The following is a 12,924-nucleotide window of genomic DNA, read 5'->3' as shown; positions in this document are numbered from 1 at the left end:
AAGAAAGTAGGAAAGGAAGAAATGAGAGAAAAAAGAGATAATGAAAAGGGAGGAAGGAAGGAGAGGTAGAGAAGGAAGGAAGAAGGAAAGAAAAAAAGGGAAGGAGGGAAAGGAGGAGAGAAAGAGGGAGGGAAGGAAAGAGGGTGGAAGCAAAAAACAAAAGAAGGAAGAAAGTAGGGAAGAAAGAGATGAGAGAAAAAAAAGAGACAAAGAAAAGGGTGGAGGAAGGAAAGGTAGAGAAGGAAGGAAGAAGAGAAGGAAAGAAAAAGGGAAAGAAGGAAGAAGGGAAAGGAGGAAAGAGGGAGGGAAGGAAAGAGGATGGAAGCAAAAAACGAAGGAAGGAAGAAAGTAGGGAAGGAAGAAATGAGAGAAAAAAGATAATGAAAGGGGGGAGGAAGGAAAGGTAGAGAAGGAAGGAAGGAGAGAAGGAAAGAAAAAGGGAAGGAAGGAGGGAAAGGAGGAGAGAAAGAGGGAGGGAAGAAAAGATGGAAGCAAAAAACAAAGGAAGGAAGTAGGGAAGGAAGAAATGAGAGAAAAAAGAGATAAAGAAAAGGGTGGAGGAAGGAAAGGTAGAGGAGGAAGGAAGGAGAGAAGGAAAGAAAAAAGGGAAGGAAAGAGGGTGTGAAGGAAGGAGGGAAAGGTGGAGAGAAAGAGGGAGGGAAGAAAAGATGGAAGCAAAAAACAAAGGAAGTAGAGAAGGAAGAAATGAGAGAAAAAAGATAATGAAAAAGGGGGAGGAAGGAAAGGTAGAGAAGGAAGGAGAGAAGGAAGGAGAGAAGGAAAGAAAAGGAAGGAAAGAAAGAAAGAGGGAGGGAGGGAAGGAAGGAAAGAGGATGGAAGCAAAAAACAAAGGAAGGAAGGAAGTAGGGAAGGAAGGAATGAGAGAAAAAAGAGATAAAGAAAGAGGGGGGAAGGAAGGAAAGGCAGAGAAGGAAGGAAGGAGAGAAGGAAAGAAAAAAAGGGAAGGAAAGAGGGAGTGAAGGAAGGAGGGAAAGAAGGAAAGAAAGAGGGAGGGACGGTTGGCCACAGCAACGTGTGGCGGGCACAGCTAGTATTTTTTTTAATATTTTGATTGTACTGTGGTTGTTTTTTGATGCTAGCATCGTATCATGTTATTGTTAGTATAAATATAGGAATACATAAATAAATAATCTTCTAATTCTATATTGTTTGGCAATGGATCATGGACTCAAAGGCAGCTTTAATGTTGGACTACATGACCTTTGCAGTCCCTCCTTGACTCTTAATGTGCAAAGAAAGCGTGTTCTCACCTGTGTGTCTCCTGGTTATTTGATCCCGAATGTCATGTAAACATGCCTCTCCCTTTTGGAACGACACTTTTGTATTGTATCGCAAGCAGGAAGAGGAAAAACAAGGGCGGCTGTGTCTACGGCTCTCTCCTCAAGTCATTTCCATAAACGGAAAGCCTTTTCAATGGGCCTTTGTCAAAAGGGTTGAAAACACACCTGCTTTTTCCTTGCAAGCCGGCCTACCTGTTCTCATTGTTTGATCAGCGCCACCATCTTTGACAAACAGCATTGTACAAAAAGGCCAAAAAGTCAGTTGGTCCTCAAAGGAAACACAAGCAGCTCGAGGTCATTTGTGATAGATGGGCGCTCTGTGTCAATGTTGCAAACTAGCTTTCTTTGTTATTGGGAGGTGTTGTTACACCTCAGAGGAGATTCACCTTGCTGAAAACTCCAAACTGCACACAGCCTCTTTCTTTCCCTCCTTCCTTCGCTCCCTCTTTCCTTCCTTCCCTTTTTCTTTCCTTCTCTCCTTCCTTCTCTACCTTTCCTTCCTTCACCCCTTTTTTCTCTTTTTCACTCATTTCTTCCTTCTCTACTTCCTTCCTTTGTTTTTTGCTTCCATTTTCCTTCCCTCCTTCTTTCACTCCCTCTTTACTTCCTTCATTTCTTTCCTTCTCTCCTTCCTTCTCTACCTTTCATTCCGCCCCCCCCTTTATCTTTTTTTCTCTCATTTCCTCCTTCTGTCCTTCCTTCCTTCCTTCCATCCTTCCTTTTTTGCTTCCATCTTTCCTTCCCTCCCTCTTTCTCTCCTCCTTTCCCTCCTTCCTTCACTCCCTCTTTCCTTCCTTCCGTTTTTCTTTCCTTCTCTACCTTTCCTTCCCTTTTACTTTCTCTTTCTCTCTCTCATTTCTTCCTTCCCTATTTCCTTCCTTCATTTTTTGCTTCCATCTTTCCTTCCCTCCCTCTTTCTCTCCTCCTTTCACTTTCTCTTTACTTCCGTCCTTTATTTCTTTCCTTCTCTCCTTCCTCCCCCTTTCTTTCTCCTTTCTCTCATTTCCTCCTTCCATCCTTCCTTTTTTGCTTCCATCTTTCCTTCCCTCCCTCTTTCCCGCCTCCTTCCTTCTCTACCTTTCCTTCCTTCCCCCCTTTTACTTTATCTTTTTTCTCTCTCATTTCTTCCTTCCCTTCCTTTGTTTTTTGCTTCCATCCTTTCTTCTCTCTTTCCTTCCCTCCCTTTCTCTCCTTCTTTCCCTCCTTCCTTCACTCCCTCTTTGTTTTTTGCTTCCATCCTTTCCTTCCCTCCTTCTTTCTCTCCTCCTTTCCTTCCTTCCCTTTTTCTTTCCTTCTCTCCTTCCTTCCTTCTCTACCTTTCCTTCCTTCCCCCTTTTTCTTCTCTCCTCCTTTCCCTCCTTCCTTTGCTCCCTCTTTCCTTCCTTCCTTCCCTTTTTCTTTCCTTTTCTCCTCTTTATAGTTTATTACTAAACTAGCTGTACCTGCCACGCGTTGCTGTGACCAACCTTCCCTCCCTCTTTGTCTCCTTCTTTCTTTGGGGGGAGATGTAGTGCATGCACACACACACACACGCATACACATATGGGTATGGATAATATGGTAATGTCTATGTTGAAAGAAAGTTGTGGAGAATACCTACATGGATGTTAATTTTACTATATTTCCTCAACTCTCCCCTCAAATACACACAGTCACGCGGGAAATAAGTGGCTCTGATGGAGTGAGAGAAAGACAGAACAGAAAGGAGGTACGTTGTGTCGACGACATCCAGCTTTTTGGTGTCTTGGAGGTTGTGCTCAAATCCAGCCACAGCGGGGTGCTTTCGTTCCATCCTCTATGATGAAGAGCCATCAGGACTTCCTCTTTTCCTTTTGGTCGCTGGGCATTTTCTTATGGTGTCGTAAAATACCTCCCCCACTTGTTTAGCGGTACCTAATTTCTCTACTTACAGCTCTAAGCCGTTTTGGTAAACAATGAGCTGAGCTGAGTTGTTGTAGGTTTTTTCGGGCTGTATGGCCATGCTCTAGAGGCATTCTCTCCTGACGTTTCGCCTGCATCTATGGCAAGCATCCTCAGAGGTAGTGAGCTGAGCTGACAGTCAGGAACTTGTGCCGACCCGGGGCTTCGAACTGGCAACCTTTCGGTTGGTAGATCTTATCATTGCTGGTGATTTACCAGCTGTGCTAAAGCCCGGGCCAGTTGGTAATTTATCACAGCTAATTTACTAGCTGTGCTAAAGCCCAGGGAGAAAGGAACCCCTGATGTTTCCCCATTTTGGTGAACCCAAAAGTGGCACCATTCAGTTGCCAATTCATCCATGACTTTGTTAAATGGCCCCAGGAAAACTATAATGTGATCAAGACTACATCTACACAGTAGAATCAATGCAGTTTGACACCACTTTAATTGCCATGACTCAATGCTATTTTTTTTGTCGTGTCAGGAGCGACTTGAGAAACTGGTGTGAGAGAATTGGCCGTCTGCAAGGATGTTGCCCAGGGGACGCCCGGACATTTTTAATGTTTTTATCATCCTTGTGGTAGGCTTCTCTCATGTCCCCGCATGAGGAGCTGGAGCTGATAGAGGGAGCTCATCCCTCTCTCCCCGGATTCGAACCTGAGAGCTCAATGCTATGAGATCCTGGGAATTGTAGCTTCACAAGGTCTTTTAGACTCCTCCAAACTCCAACTCCCAGGATTTACCTATTTACTTTCATAGGAAATTTAGGAATGTAAAAAGCAATGGAAAAGTAGTTAACTCATTATAGTTACAATATGGATTCTGTCCAATTTCGGAAACAATTTAGAAACGATCAATAATGGATATTGAAACGTATTTTTCATTGATCGCACAGGCCTATGAACAACAATTCCCCCCAAATGCTTTGAAACCTTAGCATGTTCATCCCTAAACATACACCAGTACCGACCAGTAATACTTGGAAAGGAATTTACAACCACGTTGTTTCACTACACAGAAGTTTATTGTGAACGGAAGTGTAACATAACAGAAGGAAAAAGATAGCAAAAGCAATCTTGAAGCTTAAGGCAACTCTGAAAAAGAGACAAGTTCAAAGAAGATGATGCAACTTCTGCTTAAATAGAAAATATGAAAAAATAATAATCAAATTGCATCAATAACTTAACGTTGAAGTTTCACAGGTCCGCACTAACTAGCAGAGGGAGAGGGCCATTGATCTTAACGCCAGCATTAAGACAAAGCGGTCTGGTTCAGGCAACCTAACTGTAAGATGACGTACCAAAGATACGGCCATTATGTCCTTCCCTTTGCAATACTGAGCAGTCACATCAGGACAATTCAAATTGACTACCGTTCCAATTTCATTTGATTTGGCAAACAATACTTATTCATTATACACAAGACAGATTCCTAAACCCAAAGTCATGGTGATTACAGGCTTCTCTGATCTCTTTCTTCGATAGAGCTACAAGCTGGGTAGATGCGGGGAATGCCGTGGATGTGGCGTACCTGGATTTCAGGAAGGCCTTCGACAAGGTCCCCCATGACCTTCTGGCAAGGAAACTAGTCCAATGTGGGCTAGGCAAAACTACGGTGAGGTGGATCTGTAATTGGTTAAGTGGACGAACACAGAGAGTGCTCACTAATGCTTCCTCTTCATCTTGGAAAGAAGTGACAAGTGGAGTGCCGCAGGGTTCCGTCCTGGGCCCGGTCCTGTTCAACATCTTTATTAATGACTTAGATGAAGGGCTAGAAGGCAGGATCATCAAGTTTGCAGACGACACCAAATTGGGAGGGAGAGCCAATAGTCCAGAGGACAGGAGCAGAATTCAAAACGATCTTGACAGATTAGAGAGATGGGCCAAAACTAACAAAATGAAGTTCAACAGTGACAAATGCAAGATACTCCACTTTGGCAGAAAAAATGAAATGCAAAGATACAGAATGGGGGACAATGCCTGGCTCGAGAGCAGTACGTGTGAAAAAGATCTTGGAGTCCTCGTGGACAACAAGTTAAACATGAGCCAACAATGTGATGTGGCGGCAAAAAAAGCCAATGGGATTTTGGCCTGCATCAATAGGAGCATAGTGTCTAGATCTAAGGAAGTAATGCTACCCCTCTATTCTGCTTTGGTTAGACCACATCTGGAATATTGTGTCCAATTCTGGGCACCACAATTCAAGAGAGATATTGACAGGCTGGAAAGTGTCCAGAGGAGGGCGACTAAAATGATCAAGGGTCTAGAGAACAAGCCCTATGAGGAGCGGCTTAGGGAACTAGGCATGTTTAGCCTGAAGAAGAGAAGGCTGAGAGGAGATATGATAGCCATGTATAAATATGTGAGAGGAAGCCACAGGGAGGAGGGAGCAAGCTTGTTTTCTGCTTCCTTGGAGACTAGGACGCGATGGAACAATGGCTTCAAACTACAAGAGAGGAGATTCCATCTGAACATTAGGAAGAACTTCCTGACTGTGAGAGCCGTTCAGCAGTGGAACTCTCTGCCCCGGAGTGTGGTGGAGGCTCCTTCTTTGGAAGCTTTTAAGCAGAGGCTGGATGGCCATCTATCAGGGGTGCTTTGAATGCAATATTCCTGCTTCTTGGCAGGGGGTTGGACTGGATGGCCCAGGAGGTCTCTTCCAACTCTTTGATTCTATGATTCTATGATTCTAGTTTGCTCCCAAACAAAGTGAGTGAATGCAAGAACAAATGGGAGTTTGTGTTGTCGAAGGCTTTCATGGCCAGCATCGCTGGGTTGTTGTGAGTTTTCCGGGCTGTCCAGAAGCATTCTCTCCTGACATTTCACCCACATCTATGGTAGGCATCCTCAGAGGTTGAGAGGTCTGTTGGAAACCAGGCAAGTGAGGTTTATATATCTGTGGAATGATGTCCAGGGTGGGAGAAAGAATTCTTGTCTGCTGGAGGAAGGTGTAGATCAGGGGTCCCCAAACTACGGCCCGCGGGCCATTTCCGGCCCGCCAAGGGCACTTATCCGGCCTGCGGAGGAGGAGCGCCCCCACCCCCACACACAGTGCCCCTCCCTTGGCTGGCTCACGCTGCCCATTGGGCCCGACGGATAGTGTGAGACAGCCAAGGGCAGCTGCTCCGCGTGGCCTAGGTAAGGTAGGTAGTCTCCTGACAATAAGTCCAGTCATGTCTGACTCTGGGGTGTGGTGCTCATCTCCATTTCTAAGCCGAAGAGCCAGCGTTGTCCGTAGACACCTCCAAGGTCATGTGGCCGGCATGACTACATGGAGCGCCGTTACCTTCCCGCCGGAGCGGTACCTATTGATCTACTCACATTTGCATGTTTTCGAACTGCTAGGTTGGCAGAATCCGCGTGGCCTACTCATGCGTAAAGCACCTCGCGAGGTGCTTTATGCGCGGTGGCTCAGTGGGTTAAAGCACTGAACTGCTGAGCTTGTTGATCAAAAGGTCGCAGGTTCGATTCTGGGGAGTGGCGTGAGCTTCCGCTGTCAGCCCTAGCTTCTGCCAACCTAGCAGTTCGAAAACATGAAAATGTGAGTAGATCAATAGGTACCGCTCCTGCGGGAAGGTAACAGCGCTCCATGCAGTCACACCAGCCACATGACCTTGGAGGTGTCTACGGTCAACGCTGGCTCTTCGGCTTAGAAATGGAGAGGAGCGCCACACCCCAGAGTCAGACATGACTGGACTTAATGTCAGGGGACTACCTTCTACCTTCAGGCCGCATGGGGCTGCTCCTCCCTTGGCTGGCTCACGCTGCCCATTGGGCCTAATGGACAGCGTGAGCCAGCCAAGGAAGGCTGTCCTGGCACTCCATGCAGTCATGCCGACCACATGACCTTGGAGGTGTCTACGGACAACGCCGGCTCTTCGACTTAGAAATGCAGATGAGCACCACACCGCAGAGTCAGACACGACTGGACTTCATGTCAGAGGAAAACCTTTAATTAGGAAAATTGTGGAAGATCCAGGGTGGGAGAAAGAACTCTTGTCTGTTGGAGGTAGGTATGAATGTTTCAATTGGCCACCTTGATTACCATTTCATAGCCTGACAGTTTTTAGGGGGAATCCTTTGTTGAGAGGTGATTAGCTGGCCCTGATTGTTTCTTGTCTGGAGTTCCCCTGTGTTTGAGTGTTGTTCTTTATTTACAGTTATAATTTTAGAGTTTTTTTTAATACTGGTAGCCAGATTTTGTTCAGACTAGAAATAGGAAGATTTCCCATTCTCTGCTCCTGGAATTACTGCCTAAAGAGGGCGAGAAAGAACCCTTCCACACAGCAAAATAAGATATGTCCAATGTGCATAGGAATTTTTTAAAGTTTGAGGACCCCTGGTGTAGATGATGCAATTGCTCACCTTGATTAGCACAGAATAGCAAGTAAGGTTTCTGTATCTGAGGAATGTCCACAGATAATAATAATAATAATAATAATAATAATAATAATAATTTTTTCATGTCAGGAGTGACTTGAGAAACTGCAAGTCGCTTCTAGTGTGAGAGAATTGGCCGTCTACAAGTTCGTTGCCCAGGGGACGCCCGGATGATTTTGATGTTTTATCATCCTTGTGGGAGGCTTCTCTCATCTCCCCGCATGAGGAGCTGGAGCTGATAGAGGGAGCTCACCCGCCTCTCCCCGGATTCGAACCTGCGACCTGTTGGTCTTCAGTCCTGCCAGCACATGGGTTTAACCCACTGCGCCACCGGGGGCTCCATAATAATAATAATAATAATAATAATAATAATAATAATAATAAACTTTAATCCCCTGCCACCTCTTTCTAGCACTCCAGCAACTGGCTTACAGAGGTAAATTATCCCTGATAATGGAGACGATACTTGGTAAAAGTAAAAGTTTCCCCCTGACCTTCAGTTGTGTCTGTATCTGGAGGTTGGTAGTCATCTCCATGTCTAAATTGAATAGCCAGCGTTGACCGTAGACACCTCCAAGGTCATGTGGCTGGTGTGACTGCATGGAGCGCTGTTACCTTCCCGCCGGAGCGGTACCTATTGATCTACTCACATTTGCATGTTTTCGAACTGCTAGGCTGCCAGAAGTTGGGGCTAACAGCGAGAGCTCATGCTGCTCTCTGGATTCAAACCTACTGTCATATTTTCTGCAGTTGATGGTGGTTGTGATGGAAGGGTTAATGTGAGTATTAGTTCTAGAGGGTTTGGTAACCTGTAAGTAGGAGTTCATGGGTGAAAGCAATTAGGGGTGGAGGTGTGTAGGAGATGGGTTGCAGTTGGGTGTTACTGGATTTAAGGAGCTAACCTTGGGATTGATTTTTTGGGAGAAAAGTATCTGTTGCATTTTGGTGGTGGATGCTGCTGGTTTTCCCCCCAGGTCTGTTGGATTTTTCGGTATCCTGACCTGTCTTCTGTAATCTTGGAATCCTGGAACCTTGAACCTTTGGACTAGCTTTTGACGGTATAGACCAGTGGTTCTCAACCTTCCTAATGCCACGACCCCTTAATACGCTTCCTCATGTTATGGTGACCCCCTACCATAAAATTAGTTTCATTGCTACTTCATAACTGTCATTTTGCTGCTGTTATGAATAGTAATGCAAATATCTGATATGCAGGATGTATTTTCATACACTGGACCAAATTTGGCACAAATACCCAATACACCCAAATTGGAATACTGGTGGGATTGGGGGAGGATATTGATTTTGTCCTGTGGGAGTTGTAGTTGCTGGGATATATAGTTCACCTACAATCAAAGTGCATTCTGAACTCCACCAACAATGGAATTGAACCAAACTTGGCACCCAGAACTCCCATGACCAACAGAAAATACTGGAAACGTTTGGTGGGCATTGACCTTGAGTTTTGGGAGTTGTGGTTCACCTACATCCAGAGAGCACTGTGTACTCAAACAATGATGGATCTGGACCAAACTTGGCACGAATTCCCAATATGCCCAAATGTAAACACTAGTGGAGTTTGGGAAAAATTGACCTTGACATTTGGGAGTTGTAGTTGCTGGGATTTATAGTTCACCTACAATCAAAGAGCATTCTGAACCCTACCAATGATTGAATTGGGCCAAACTTCCCACACAGAACCTCCATGACCAAGAGAAAACACTGTGTTTTCTGGTGGTCTTTGGTGACCCTCTGGCACCCCCTCGTGACCCCTCCAGGGGTCCCGACCCCCAGGTTGAGAAACACTGGTATAGACTCTTGATCCCTGGACTTTGTTTATTGAACTCTCTGCATTTGACCACTGGACTGGACCCTTTTGACTACGGTGTAGCTTTTGCTCTCAGTTTTTGTTTATTCTGTAGCTGCGTGCTATCTTTGTGTTTTATGTTTTGGTTTATTAAAACTGCCAGCAAGTAAGTGCTGTTTTGATTAAACTGTTTGATAAAACTGAGAGTTTGGCTCACCTCTACCTAAATAAGGTAGAGACCTTTTGATAACTGTTTGATAAAACTGGGAGTTTGGTTCATCTCCACCTAAATAAGTGATAACTAAATAACTGATAAAACTGGGAGTTTGGTTCATCTCCACCTAAATAAGGTAGAGCCCTTTTGATAACTGTTTGATAAAACTGGGAGTTTGGTTCATCTCCACCTAAATAAGGTAGAGCCCTTTTGATAACTGATAAAACTGGGAGTTTGGATCATCTCTACCTAAATAAGGTAGAGCCCTTTTGATAACTGTTTGATAAAACTGGGAGTTTGGTTCACCTCTACCTAAATAAGGTAGAGACCTTTCGATAACTGTTTGATAAAACTGGGAGTTTGGTTCATCTCTACCTAAATAAGGTAGAGACCTTTTGATAACTGTTTGATAAAACTGGGAGTTTGGTTCACCTCTACCTAAATAAGGTAGAGACCTTTTGATAACTGTTTGATAAAACTGGGAGTTTGGTTCATCTCTACCTAAATAAGGTAGAGCCCTGGCAACGTGACACCTACGACCTTTCAATCAGCAAGTTCAGCAGCTCAGCGGTTTAACCCACTCCGCCACTGGGGGCTCCTCAGATGATACTTCGTTATCATGAATAGTAGTCATTTATGGCACAAACTTCCATGAATTTATTTCACAGTAAATCTCAAGATATGCGATTTGAATTGAGCACTGCATAAAAAAGTAACTTTATTTTGTGAACTGGATCTCCCGTGAATCGGCTTTGAAGCTGCAAGGCCATTCAGTGTCAATTGGCTGCCTTGACAGGAAACAATCAGGGTCAGCTAACACCTCCCAATAAAGGATTTCCCCAGACAGGAAGCAGCCAGGCTTTGAAGCTGCAAAGCTATTCAATGCTAATCAAGGTGGCCAATTGCAACATTCACACTTGCCTCAGGCAGATAAGAGTTCTTTTTCCCACTCAATCAACATGATGTCTAGGAGTTGTAGATACTGCCATGTGTAGTTCACCTGCAATCTAAGAGCACTCTGAACTCCACCAAAGATGGAATTGGGCCAAACTTGTCACACAGAGTCCCCATGACCACCAAAAAATACTGGAGGTCTTTGAAGAAAATTCACCTTGATTTGGGGGAGTTGTAGTTCACCTACATCCAGAGAACCTTTGGACTAGCTTTTGACTACAATATATAGACTCTTGATCCCTGGACTTAGTTTATTGAACTCTCTGCATTTGACCACTGGACTGGACCCTTTTGACTACGGTGTAGCTTTTGCTATCAGTGTGAACCCATTTAATGGTCTTGCAGCTTCAAAGCCTGGCTGCTTCCTGCCTGGGGGAATCCTGATAAAGATGGTCAATTGCAAAATTCATGCTTCCCTCAAACAAGCAAGAGTTCTTTCTCCCACCCGGGACATTATTCCACAGATATATAAACCCCACTTGCCTAGTTTCCAACAGACCTCACAATCTCTGAGCATGCTTGCCATAGATGTGGGAAAAACGTCAGGAGAGAATGCTTCTGGAACATGGCCATGCAGCTTGGAAAACTCGCAGCAAACCAAACTGAGAGAGGACTACCTGAACCCAGCCATTAAGTCACACAGTTCAAGTGAAGATGAAAAAAATACTTGCTCGCAGACAGCAACAGTTTGGACGCAAAGGTATAATTTGTTCACTCATGCTTTCGAACCAGTAGCTGAATCAATCCAATAAAACCGTACTATTTGAGAACACAGGGATAGGAATCAGAAAAGCACTTATTTTGGGGATTTTGCTCCCTAGAGTACCTTGTTTTGGAAAGAGAAACGACCCACACGGAACGGTGAAGTTAACGAAATGAAATGCGACGACAACACAGTTCTGTTTTGGTGAACGTTATCTGAGAATTGCACCCAACAAGGAAGATTCAGGGTTGTCGTGTGCATGGACAAAATATTTGCAACCGTTTCGGTAAATAAAATGAGAGTTTCCTACTCACACCGGCATGTGTAAAAAACATTTCTGGAAGTCGGAACACAAAATACACAAAGAAACTCTTTCCATGGTAGCACGGCTGTTAAAAATGCTAGCTGCAGGAAAGGCTGCTGACCGAAGCCACGAGTTGGGGTGAGCTCCCAACTGTCAGCTCTAGCTTCTGCCAACCTAGCAATTCAACATGAGTAGATCAATAGGTACCGCAGCAGGAAGGTAAAAGGGTGGCCCATGCAGACATGCTGGCAAAAAGATCGGAGATGTCTATGGATAGAAGGCTCCTGGGCATGGAAAATGGAACAAGAGCACCTCCCTGTGGTCGGAGTTGAGCATCACCTCCAGACGTCGGAGATGAGAAGGGAAGGCCTTTACATTTTTTGTGTATTGTATGTCGTTGTTCGTTGTCTGAAAGGCATTTTCTTTATATGTGTACTGTAATCCACTCCGGGGAGATAAAGCGGAATATAAATAAAGTGTATTATTTGTATTTTTATTATTATTAGAAACTGAAATGCATAAAATAAAGCTAAAAAAAAGTGTCCCTGCAAATTATGAATCTCAACTCCCAACAGCAAGTATGAATAATGGTTGGGGATGATAGGAGTATTATTGGGGTATTACTGGAGTATTCATATTGGTAGAAAAACGTAAATAACTACATTAATCTGAGAAGGAGCATTATATTGGAGTATTTTGGCCTGGAAAGTATCGATATCTTCTAGAGCAGCATTTTAGAGAAGTTTGACAACCCTGAGACGGTTTTAAGGAAAGTGGATGCGGTATCGACCAGAGGATGAATGATGACCACTTTGACCAGAAAAGGGCAACCAAAATTATCAAAGGTCTGGAAACTATTAATCTCTATAAGGAAACTGGGGGGGGGGGGGGGGGAAAGGTTACCTTGGAAAAGAGAAAGCTGAAGGAAAGCATGCAAACAATGTTTACGTATGAGTTGTTTTTCAGCCAATATGGACATGTTCTAGAAGCATTCTCTCCTGACGTTTCGCCTGCATCTATGGCAAGCATCCTCAGAGGTTGTTTATGTATTTCCAAAACAAAAGGAAGTCCAACAGGGACAAATGAAAGATACTCCACTTAGGCAGAAAAAAGGAAACGCAAAGAGACAGAATGGAGTGACACTGCCTGGCTCAACAACAGGACGAGTGGAAAAGATCTTGGAGTCCTTGTGGACAGGAATGTGAACATGAGCCAACAATGTCATGCAGCGGCTAAAAAAGCCAATGGGATTTTGGCCTGCATCAATAGGAGTCTAGTGCCTAGATCCAGGGAAGTCATGCTACCTCTCTATTCTGCCTTGGTAAGACCACTTTACCTGGAA

The sequence above is a fragment of the Anolis sagrei genome, chromosome 8 (genome assembly GCF_037176765.1).
Source record: "Anolis sagrei isolate rAnoSag1 chromosome 8, rAnoSag1.mat, whole genome shotgun sequence".
Classification (NCBI taxonomy): domain Eukaryota; kingdom Metazoa; phylum Chordata; class Lepidosauria; order Squamata; family Dactyloidae; genus Anolis; species Anolis sagrei.
Note: the sequence above shows the minus strand (reverse complement) of the source record.